Below are 12,646 nucleotides of genomic sequence, written 5' to 3'. Positions count from 1 at the left end.
AAAGACAGCAGAAACAGGACTTGGAAGGGAAAACGCTCACCTCTACACACCCCACGAGGAATCAGGACACTATGGAACCCGAGCTCCAGATACTGCCAGCCTTTATCTTCCTGCTTCTCTACCAGGAACAACAAACACGGCGGCGAAGACCATGGCACGGGGAGGGGGGAGGGAAAAGAGAGTGACACACACACGCAACGCGCAACACCCCCACCCTCACCCACAACAACCCACACACTAATACATCATGATACATTACAGTTACACCCCCCAACCCGCCCTGGAAAAATGCAAGGACAAAAGGAAATGAGTCGAATGATTGTGATATATTCAAATACATGAATCAAAAATATATACATATATAAAGATATTCACACTATAAACAAATATATACACCAAGAATACAAGTCCAAGGGATTTCATCATCATAGTCCGTGGACCACGGGGCCCAAAATGCATGGGAGAGGCCCACACTCAATACCCGAACAAAACGGAGAGAACACTGCTGGGGCATCAGATAGAAATGAAACAGGCACCTCAGGGGGAATGGAAGGGGGGCACCTCAGCCGGATGAGTGCACGATGCCAGATCCACGAGGGGGCTCCATGCCCACTGCTTCATCCTGGGGAGTGCAAAGCCACAGTCTCTCAAGTCTCTCCAGTGGGTGAGTTACCCACTGCTTTATCCTGGGGAGTGCAAAGCCACAGTCTCTCAAGTCTCTCCAGTGGGTGGTTTGCCCACTGCTTTATCCAGGGGAGTGCAAGGCCACAGTGTCTGAAGTCTCTCCAGTGGGTGGGTTGCCCACTGCTTTATCCTGGGGAGTTCAAAGCCACAGTCTCTAAAGTCTCTACAGTGGGTGGGTTGCCCACTGCTTTATCCAGGGGGAGTGCAAAGCCACAGTCTCTCAAGTCTCTCCAGTGGGTGGGTTGCCCACTGCTTTATCCTGGGGAGTGCAAAGCCACAGTCTCTCAAGTGGATAACAGTCTCCACTGGTTCTGGAGGGGGCTTTGTGCCCAGAGTACTTCATCCTGCCAAGGACTGAGGTAGTGGATGGATCTCTCCACTGGTTCTGGAGGGGGCTTTTTGCCCAGAGTGCTTCATCCTGCCAAGGACTGAGGTAGTGGATGCCTTTCTCCACTGGTTCTGGAGGGGGCTTTGTGCCAAGAGTGCTTCATCCTGCCAAGGACTGAGGTAGTGGATGGATCTCTCCACTGGTTCTGTAGGGGGCTTTATGCCCAGATTGCTTCATCCTGCCAAGGACTGAGGTAGTGGATGCTTTTCTCCACTGGTTCTGGAGGGGGCTTTGTGCCCAGAGTGCTTCATCCTGCCAAGGACTGAGGTAGAGGATGCATCTCTCCACTGGTTCTGGAGGGGGCTTTGTGCCCAGAGTGCTTCATCCTGCCAAGGACTGAGGTAGTGGATGCCTTTCTCCAATGGTTCTGGAGGGGGCTTTGTGCCCAGAGTGCTTCATCCTGCTCGTGGCGGCCTCAGTAGCGTAGGAATCTTTGGCGCTCACTGGCCTGTGGTGCTTGTTGCGGCGGTGTCCTGTTCAGCGGTACTGGTGGCTGCGGTGTCCTTGGCAGCGGTGCTGGTGGTGGCAGTGTCCTGTTCAGCGGTGCTGGTGGCGGTGGTGTCCTTGGCAGTGGTGCTGGTGGTGGGGGAGTCCTGTTCAGCAGTGCTGGTGGCGGCGGTATCCTGTTCAGTGGTGCTGGTAGCGGTGGTGTCCTTGGCAGTGTTGCCGGTGGCGGCGGTGTCCTTGGCAGCGGTGCTGGTGGCGGGGGTGTCCTTGGCAGCGGTGCTGGTGGCGGCGATGTCCTGTTCAGCGGTGCTGGTGGTGGCAGTGTCCTTGGCAGCGGTGCTGGTGGCGGCGGTGTCCTTGTCAGCGGTGCTTGTTGCGATCTTGTCCGCCGTGCAGGTTTTCCCAGACTTTCCGGTTTTACTGTGCCCCTTCCCCACCTTGGATGGTGGCGCAGCTGTCTCCACACTCCATACTGTACCCCTGGGAGCGGCTTTGGTGGAAGATTGTTTTTCTCTCTCCCGCCGGGCACTGGCCTACTTTTTATGCTTTTGAGGTGGGGGACTGTCCGTGCTCTGGCTCCTTGCCACACTGGCTGCTCTGCTGCCTGGTGCACTCCAGAAGCCGGTTACTACTGGCACCACTGTTCCCGCAGATGTTGTGGCTGAGGCGCTGGGTTGGGACCTGGAGAGGCGGGCCCTAGGAGACTGAAGGAGTGGGGGAGGTGAGGGAAAGAGGTCAAGGTTGGACAGGAAAAGTTTTTGGGGCACACTGGGACGGGTAGATGGAGGGGGTTTGGGAGTGGAGGAAGAGGTAGTGGTTGTAGGAGGTGTATGTTTGCTGACTTTGGGTGAAGGTGCATGGGCTGGAGGCTTTCGTGAGGTGGATGGCTGTTGGGTGGGTGTGTGGCTGCGTTTATGTACCTTGGGAGGTGGGCTCACAGACACACTGTGAGAGGACACAGGGGATGTGTGAATGGTAGTGGGTGTGGTGACTGCACGTGTGGTGGTGGGTGTGCTGGTGATGGAGGTAGTGGCTGATGATGTAGTGCATGCAGGTGTGAGTGGAGACGATACAGGGAGGGAGGAGGGAGATGAGGAGGAGGGGGACACAGTGGAGGCAGTGGATGTTGGTATGTCTGCATGTGTATGTTGCTTGCATGAGTGCCTGTGGGATGTGTGGTGCTTATGTTTGCCTGAGCTTCCCTTGTGTGTTGACGTGTGTGCATGCTGGTCTGATGGTGTGCTTGGGATAGGCTGAGGTACAGGGGTTTGGGTCTGGGTGGAGGAAGTTGGAGGGGGAGGCTAGAGACAGGGACAATGGCTGCCATCAGTGCGGAGGCCAGAGCCTGAAATGCTCTCTGTTGGGCCGCCACGCCAGAGTGAATGCCCTCCAGGTATGCATTTGTTTGTTGCAAATGCCTCTCGACACCCTGGATGGCATTCAGAATGGTTGACTGCCCAACAGTGAGGGATCTCAGGAGGTCAATAGCCTCCTCACTGAGGGCAACAGGGCTGACTGGAGCAGGGCCTTAGGTGCCTGGGGCGAAGGAGATGTCCACCCTCCTGGGCGAGCGGGCATGGGAAACACACTGAGGGGCTACTGAGAGGGCGGTGCTGGTAGGGAGGGTGGCGGCTGTACCTGTTGTTGGGGAGGGCACAGAGGTGTCCGCCACCACCAGGGAGCTTCCATCGGAGGAGGAGTCGCTGTCTGTGGTGTCCCCTCCTGTGTCTGTCAGGGTGCTCCCTTCGCCCTCCATCCCACTGGTGCCCTCACCATTGGTGGATTCGGCCTCCAGGCCCATGTGGGATATAGCTCCCTCCATCGCCTATGCCTCTGCTCCTCCATCAGATGATGCTACTGCACACATGGACAGGGGTGACAAAACAAAAAGGGGGGGAGAGACAGAGGATACACTTTGTCAATGCCAGCAACACCACTACTGTTGGTGTACACAACACACAGGGAGCAGCCCTATGCACTAGGCCATGCACTACCAGTTACACAGCTAGTCACCAGCCCATGGGGTACAATGACGAACGCCATTAGCTGCACACCTGAAACCCACTGGACCCTGCCCAGTAGTAGATGGCCGCTAACACTATTGGAGTTGGAGTGCTTCAAAGCCTGCCCAACAAGGGGCCTACTCTGCCATGTTCGCACCTGGCCAAGGGGCACCCACAGCCCACATCCCGCACCCAGGTAAAACCTTAACGCACGCAAAGTCAGGAATCTGAATCTGTACTCAGCTCCTTGTGGCTGCTGTGATGCCTTCAAGCGCCCATCCAACTCCGGATAGGCCATCACCAGGATGCGGAACATCAGAGGAGTCAGGGTACGACGGGCACCCCTTCCTCGTTGGGAGGTCAGCCCCAGCTGGGCCTCCACAGTCTTCCTTGCCCAGTGGCGCAGGTCCGCCCACCATTTGTGGCAGTGGGTGCTCCGCCTGTCAAAGACCTCCAGGGTCCACACCTCCTTGGCGATTGCATGCCACATACCCTTTTTCTGATGGGTGCTGACCTACAGGGAAAAGACAGCAGAAAAAGGATTAGTCATACCGTCCGGACTGTCATACTCATGGCCCACCATATCCCTCCCATCCCCTTATGCACATACATTGACCACCATACATGCAGCACTCTGCCCTGGACCCCTGAGCCCCCCCTACATGAGGCTGACACACACAGCACTGCATACGTTCATGGCCCACACATCATGCTCACAGTGTACTCACCTGTTTGTCTGGAGGACCATAGAGTAAAGTGTACTGGGTTAGGACCCCATCCACCAGTCTCTCCAACTCCTACGAAGTGAAGTCAAGGGCCCTTTCCCCAAACACTTGAGCCATTGTTGCTTCCAGACACAGGTCACAGCAGCACTTGCAGTGTAGGTCCTCTCCTGTTGAAGGTCAGGTAGCAAGTGAGTGAACAGATAGAAAATGACAGTCACGTCCACGGCGGGCATACCGTCACCTCCGGGGTACATCACCATTAGCTCCTGGAGCCCATAGGGCCCAACGTTAACCAATGCGAACGCCAGCGGAATTATCTAATTTCCACTTGTCTCTCCACAGAGGTCAGGCTGCCACCATTTCAGGGGGCCACAGGTCATGGCACCTAACTGCATCACAGCGGACATTGGCACCTCAACTGACTCTCAAATTCACATACTGTTTCTGTAAAGGAAGAGATGCATCATTATTTCAATAGATGTGTGAATATAACCCTCTGCTGACCGTTCTTTTCCCTAGACTTCAACCGCTGAGGATTACTATGAGATGGAGACATTCTCCAGTGTACAGACCCCTGGTGGACCTGGCGACAATGGAGGACAGACACATTATCCTAACCTACAGACTTGATAGGGCCACAATCCAAGAACTGTGTGCCCTATTGGAGCCAGACCTGATTTTAGCTATCCGCCAGACCACAGGTATCCCCCTCTAGTGCAGGTCCTGTCAGTGCTACATTTCCTGGCAAGTGGTTCCTTCCAAGCAACAGTGGCCATGGCATCAGGGATGTCACAGCCTATGTTCCTCAAACGTGTTGACCAAAGTGTTGTCTTTCCTGCTGAAACACATGTGCAGCTACATCGTATTCCCCCAAGTGGAGGATTTGGCCACAGTGGAAGCTGACTTCTATGCCGTGGGACATATCCCCAACATCATTGGTGCCACATTGATGGTACACATGTAGCATTTGTGCCCCCCCGGAGGAATAAACAAGTGGTCAGGAATAGAAAAAGCTATCACTCTCTGAATGTGCAGATGGTGTGTTTGGCGGACCAGTGCATCTCCTATGTGGATGCTAAGTATCCTGGCTTTGTGCGTGATGCCTTTTTCTTGAGGAATAGCAGCATTCCATATATGATGTCTCAACTCCAAAGGCACTGGGTGTGGCTAATAGGTGAGCCCATGGTCCCCACCTAGTTGATGTAGGTATATGGGGGTGTGGGGTTGTCCCTAAGGGTGAGTGTATGTCAAACAGGTATCCCTCGAATATTTGCAGTTGACTCTGGTTACCCCAACCTCTCATGGCTACTGACCCCAGTGAGGAATGCCAGGACAAGGGCAGAAGAACTTTACGATGAGGCACATGGGCGAACAAGGAGGATCATTGAAAGAACCTTTGGCCTCCTGAAGACCAGGTTCCGGTGCCTCCATCTGACAGGTGGATCCCTTTACTACTCACCCAAGAAGGTGTGCCAGATCATCGTTGCATGTTGCATGTTGCACAACCTGGCCTTGAGACACTAGGGCCCTCATCCTGACCTTGGCGGGCGGCGGAGGCCGCCCGCCAAAGTCCCGCCGTCAGGTTACCGTTCCGCGGTCGAAAGACCGCGGCGGTAATTCTGACATTCCCGCTGGGCTGGCGGGCGGCCGCCTTCAGGCCGCCCGCCAGCCCAGCGGGAAAGAGGCTTCCACGATGAAGCCGGCTCGGAATCGAGCCGGCGGAGTGGAAGCTGTGCGACGGGTGCAGTTGCACCCGTCGCGTATTTCACTGTCTGCGCAGCAGACAGTGAAATACATTTAGGGGCCCTCTTACGGGGGCCCCTGCAGTGCCCATGCCAGTGGCATGGGCACTGCAGGGGCCCCCAGGGGCCCCGCGACCCCCCCTACCGCCATCCGGTTCCCGGCGGGCGGACCGCCGGGAACTGGATGGCGGTAGGGGGGGTCGGAATCCCCTCGGCGGCGAAGCAAGCTGCGCCGCCTTGGAGGATTCCAAGGGGCAGCGGAAAACCGGCGGGAGACCGCCGGTTTTCCTGCACTGACCGCGGCCAAAGCGCCGCGGTCAGAATGCCCTGCGGGGCACCGCCGGTCTGTTGGCGGTGCTCCCGCCGACCCTGGCCCCAGCGGTCTAAGACCGCCGGGGTTAGAATCACCCCCTAGGTGCCTTTTCTGCAGGAAGATGAGCCTGGAGATGGTCTTGTGGCAGCAGTAGAGCCTGTAGACAGTGAGGAAGAGGAGGCAGAGGAAGAAGATTGGGACAACAGAAGCTCACTCATACAACAGTACTTGCAGTGACACACAGGTAAAACACTGTAACTTCACTTTCTATTGCAGTTTTATGTTAGACATTGGACATGGCAGCCTTGTTTCCCTATGTCTATGGCCACTTACTGTACCCTTTGGCATCTCTATTTTCCGATCTCTGTGGTCCACTCTGGCTCCTGATGTGTTTATTGCTGCCCACTACAGGTCATACAAATGTATATATAACTGTACATAGGATTTGAAATGTTTACAACTTGTTGACGTGATACATATTTCAATCAATTGACAGACTCCATAGTTGTATTTGTTCCAAGGGTGTTTATTTAAGCGCTAAGAGGTGGAGGCAGATGTGCAGTGGGCTGGGGTGATGGTGGAGAGATGTCCAGATAGAGTCCAGGCTGTTTGTATCACAGGTGCATTGTCCAAGGGTGCATAGGAAGTGGAGCAATGGCAGTTCAAGGTGGACAGGGTGACAGAGTGGGACAGAAGGGTGACAATCAGGAGAGTCTTATTTCCTGGTGGGGGTCTTGGCAATGTTCTCTGGCTTCTGCCTGGATTGCAGGGACCGTTTGCAGGGTGGTTCTCCTTCTGCAGTGGGTGGGGTGCTGGTGGCCTGTTGTTCCTGTGGCGGGTCCTCCTGTCCACTAGCGCCGGCGGTGTGGCTATAGTCTGGGGCCCATTGGTGTGCCACAGCCTCCCTCATGGTGTTGGACATGTCAGCCAGCACTCCTGCAATGGTGACCAGGATGGTGTGGATGTGTTTGAGGTCCTCACTGATCCCCAGGTACTGTCCCCCCTGCAGCTGCTGGGTCTCCTGCAACTTGGCCAGTATCTGGCCCAAGGTCTCTTGGGAACAGTGGTATGCTCCCAGGATCCCTGCAAGTGCCTCGTGGAGAGTGTGTTCCCTGGGCCCTGTCCTCCACCTGTCGAACAACAGTCCTCCCAGTTTCCCTGTTGTCCTGTGGCTTTATCCCCTGAACTGTGTGCCCACTGCCACTTACCCCAACTCCCTGATTGTCTTGGGTTTGTGGGGTTGCCTGGGGTCCCTGTAGTGGTGGACACACTGCTGATTGACGTGTCCTTGGGACAGAGGGATGGTCCCGCTGGGTGGGTGCTATGATGATGTTTCCTGAGGGGGGAGGCTCTGTGGTGGTTTGGGACTGTCGCAGGGTAACCGACTGTCCAGAGGTCCCTGATGAGCCAGGTTGGTCATCATGATCCAGGCGTGCAGAGCTGCTGTCATCACCGTGGGCCTCTTCTGGGGGGGATTGGATGTTGGTGGCACCTCTCCTCCAGTGACGTTGAGTGGGGGTCCTATGGAGATGTAAATGCAGTGTTATTGTATGTGCGATCTTGCGCATTGGTGTGTTTCCCTGTATGGTTGTGATTACCCTGTCAGCTTTGCCTTGTGTGAGTGGTGATTTTGTGGGCTAGGTGATTCTCTCTAATGTGCATGCTTTAGTGATGGGTGTCCATGCAGGTCTGTGATGGGTGTCCATGCATTGGTGTGGCATGCAGGGCTTGGTTTTGGGATGGGTGGGTTGTGATAGTTGGGTATATGTGAGGTGGTGGAGTGATGGGGTGAGGGTAGGGTAGGATTTTGTGATGGCATGCAGGTAGCGTGGGGGATATAATAGTAAAGATTTGACTTACCAGAGTCCAGTCCTACTGCTACTCTTGTGAGGCCCTCAGGATGCATTAGTGCCAAGACTTGTTCCTCCCATGTTGTTAGCTGTGGGGGAGGAGGTGGGGGTCCACTGCCAGTCCTCTGTACGGCTACCTGGTGTCTTGAAACCATGGAACCCACCTTCCCCCGTAGGTCGTTCCACCTCTTCCTGATGTCATCCCTTGTTCTGGGGTGCTGTCCCACGGTGTTGACCCTGTCCACGACTCTCCACCATAGCTCCATCTTCCTAGCAATGACATCTGCTGTACCTGTGATCCGAATATCTGTGGCTCTACCCGGATGATTTCCACCACCATGACCCTTAGCTCCTCCTCTGAAAACCTGGGGTGTCTTTGGGGTGCCATGGATGTGGTGTGCGTGGTATGTGTGAGGGTGTGTGGGGTGATGTGTTGGGGTGTGTGCTGTGAGGTGCGTAGATGGTGTATGGGTGATGGTGTTCTGTGGCTCAGATTGAGTGGGTGCTCCTGGCTTGTCTCTCTCTCTCTCTGTTAGCAATCTTTTTTTTCATTGAAAGGGTTGTGGGTAATGTGGGTGTGTGTTTTATAGTGGTCTGAGTGTGTGGGTGTGTGTCAGGTGTGTGTAGTTTGAATTGTCCAATGTGGTGTTGTTTTGTCAGTGTGTGTATTTTGAACGCGGTGGTGTGTACCGCCAATGGTTTACCGCGGTTGAAAGACCGCCTGTGATTTGTGGGTCCTGATACTGTGGGCGTATTTCTGTTGGCGTAACGGTGTGGGTTTTGGTACCACCAGTTTATCACTGACCTTTGATCTGGCAGACTTGTGTGGGTGTCTGTATAGTGGCAGATTTCTCTGTGTGGGTCATAATACCTGTAATGGTATAGTGCCGAAGTCACGGTATGTTGGTGGCCGTCAGCACGGCGGGAGGTGGCATTTACCGCCGGGGTTGGAGTGAGGGCCTTTATATCACTTTTCGGTGATATCTCTACATTTACTTATTGCATCTTTGATCATTTTGGCCTGCATTTAACCAGATAAATATTATATATTTTTCTAAACACTGTGTGGTGTATTTTTGTGGTGCTTTATGGTGTTATTGTATGATTTATTGCACAAATACTTTACACATTGCCTTCTAAGTTAAGCCTTACTGCTCAGTGCCAAGCTACCAGAGGGGAGGCACAGGATAATTTGGATTGTGTGTGACTTACCCTGACTAGAGTGAGGGTCCTTGCTTGGACAGCGGGTAACCTGACTGCCAACCAAAGACCCCATTTCTAACATTGGTGATCAGCGGTGGGGATAGGACTGGCTGGGTCTCAAGCAGGAGATGAAGATTTTGATATGGCTATGCTGGAGACCTACACTGTTAAACAGCTGAGGGCGTTCTTCAGGGATTTGGGGGTACCTACCCAGAAAGCCTCCAGGAAGGAAGAATTCCAAATGGCGCTGAGGGCCTGGGCAGAAGCCCCTAAAGAGGAGGATGTTGAGGAGAAGGGTCCAGAGGATTGCCCCTCAGATGATTTATTTGCGTCATTAGATGAGATTAGTGCTGCAATTGTGCCCTCTGAAAAACCAGGGAGCAGTGTCTCTGATCAAGGCCTGACCACAGAGGAAATGAGAGAGGAGAGATAGTTTCAGTTGCAGATGGCAAAGTTAAAAATTGAGGCTCAACAGGAGGAAAGGTGAGCAGAGAGAGAAGCCAAGCAAGCTGAGGCTGAAAGAGCAGCCAAACAGATTGAATCTGAAAGAGCTGAAGCTGCAGCTGAGAGAGCCTTGGCTGAGAAAAAAACTTTTATTGGCTCATGAACTGAGTCTCAAGGAGCTGAAGATCAAGGCAATACAGTCTGAGACCAGCAGTGATGCTTGCATCATATGTGCAGGACTTATTGGGGACAAAAAGGTTCGTATACCAAAGAATGTGGTGGCAAGTTTTGCGGTTTGAGATGACATTGACAAGTGGCTGGCTGCCTATGAAGTTGCACTAAGGCCCCATGGGACCTCTGAGGAGCACTGGGGGCGGCCATGTGGTTTATATACCAGCAGTGGGGAGGGACACACTTCTTACACTTGCTCCACAGAATAGAAATGACCACATATGAAAGCCCCTTTACTGGCTACGTTTGGGCTGACCCCTGAGAAATACCATCAGAGGTTCAGGGACAGCACCAAACTTTCAAAACAAACTTGGGTAGATTGTTATGATTTCTCCAACAAGGCACTGGATGGGTGCGGGGCAGCAAAGTAGATGATTACAAAGGGTTATATAACTTGATTCTGATAGAGCATATGCTCAGTATTTCTTTTAGAGAGTTGAGCCAGCACTTGCTAGATGGTAAGCTAACTGATCCCATGAAGCTTGCTAAAGAGGCGGACCTCTGGGTTAGCACCAGAGTGTCCAAGAAGGCATCTGGGGGGACACCCACAAAGGTGGTCAGGGTTCCCAACAGAAGAAAGAGGGGGGCGAAAAACTTAAAGATAAGGAGTTCTCAAAAGGCCCCCAAAAGAATTCGCAAGGGGGGGGGGTGGTAACCATTCCTCTTCTAGATTTGGGAAGAAGCCAGGGTACTTTGATAGAACATTAGGGAAATTAATCCCCAAATGCTTAGAGTACTCCTAGCATGGACACTCCACGGGCGACTCCTAGTGTTCCAAAAGAGCACAGTCCACTACTAGACAGACACCTGGGTTCGCTAGTGTAGCGCTCGGGGGGAGACAGTCCCAGTTAGCTTTGGGGGACAGACAGAGGTTTCCCTAGTGTCCCTGGGAGAGAGACAGATGGTGCCTGAAGCCTACATGCCAGAAAATACTTCAAAGTATAGGCAGTAGGTCACCATTGATGGGCAAAGGGTGGAGGCTCTGTGTGACACAGGAGCCAGTATGACTACTATCAAGAGTAGCTGGTGTCATCAGAGCAGATAGTCCCTAATACATTCCACCAGGTCATAGTCTCTGACAATCGTGAGAGTCACCTACCGGTGGCTCTGGTTCCCTTTGAGTGGGGGGGTCTCTGGTACTCTGAAAGTAGCTGTGAGTCCTGCTATGTCTGTAGATTGTCTGTTCGACAATGATCTTGAGCATACTGCCTGGAAGGAGGTAGAGCTCAGATCCCACCTGGAGATGTTAGGTTTGCCTGAGTGGGTCTCTATGACCAGAAGGTCCATGGCTGCCCGGGAAGGGAGTCAAGGGCGTCTGGAGCCTGAAACAATGGCCCAGACAGCTGCAAAGAGGAAGGGCAAGAAGTGCGGGAAACCCTCCTCAGATGTTCCCACGATGGTGGACGGGGCCCCTGAGGAGGAGGAGGCCCCTGAGCCAACTGGGGAGGACATAGCTGACCTGGGTAACCTGCCTGAACTTGCTGGCAGGCAAGAAGAGGGTGGGCCACCCAGGGCAGAATTCTGCAAGGCACAGAAGGAATGCCCCACCCTTGAGGGTCTGCGGCAACAGGCCACAGCCCAAGAAGCAGGTGACACCTCTGGCACTCACCATATTTACTGGGAGAATGATCTCCTTTACAGTGAGCCTAAGGTTCCGGGAGCTGGGGCAGCACATGTGCTGGTATTCCCCCAGTGTTACCGAGCCTTCCTAATGGGTCTGGCTCACGACATTCCCCTGGCAGGACATCTGGGCCAAGTCAAGACCTTTGACAGGCTTGTCACCGACTTCCATTGGCCCAGAATGAGGTTAGCCTCAGATAATTTCTGCAGAGCTTGCCCCACCTGCCAGGCTAGTGGTAAGACAGGGAAAAAGCTGAAAGCTCCCCTGCTCCCACTCCCCGTCATTGGCACCCCCTTTGAAAGGGTGGGCATCGACATTGTTGGTCCCTTGGACCTCAAAACCACCTTGGGCAACAGGTTTATCCTAGTTTTGGTGGACCATGCCACCAGCTATCCAGAGGCAATCCCTCTGGGAACAGTGACTGCACCAGTGGTGACCAGGGCCTGTTGGGAATATTTACCCATGTGGGATTCCCTAATGAAGTTGTGTCTGACAGGTGCACAAACTTAATTTCTGCGTACATGAAGTCCGTGTGGGATAAGTGTGGGGTGACCTACCGGTTTACCACCCCTTATCCACCTCAATCCAATGGGCTTGTTGAGAGATTCAACAAGACCCTGAAAGGCATGATTAATGGCCTGACGGAAGCCATGAGGCAATAGTGGGACGTCCTCTAACCAAGCCTGTGGTTTGCCTACAGGGAGGTGCCCCGGAAAGGGGTGGGGTTCAGCCCCTTTGAGCTTCTCTATGGTCACCCCGTCAGGGGACCACTGAACATAGTTAAAGAGGGCTGTGAGAAAGCTCCCAAGACACCTCCACAGGATGTGGTCAGCTACAGGCTGGCCCTCCGCAACCAAACCCAACGCTTCTGGAAGCAGGCCAAGAGTAACCTTGAGGCAGTCAAGAGGTGATGAAGGAGTGGTATGACCGGAAGACCTCTCTGGTTGAGTTCTCACCTGGAGACAAGGTTTGGGTGATGGAACCAGTAGAGCCCA

The sequence above is a fragment of the Pleurodeles waltl genome, chromosome 1_1 (genome assembly GCF_031143425.1).
Source record: "Pleurodeles waltl isolate 20211129_DDA chromosome 1_1, aPleWal1.hap1.20221129, whole genome shotgun sequence".
NCBI lineage: Eukaryota > Metazoa > Chordata > Amphibia > Caudata > Salamandridae > Pleurodeles > Pleurodeles waltl.
Note: the sequence above shows the minus strand (reverse complement) of the source record.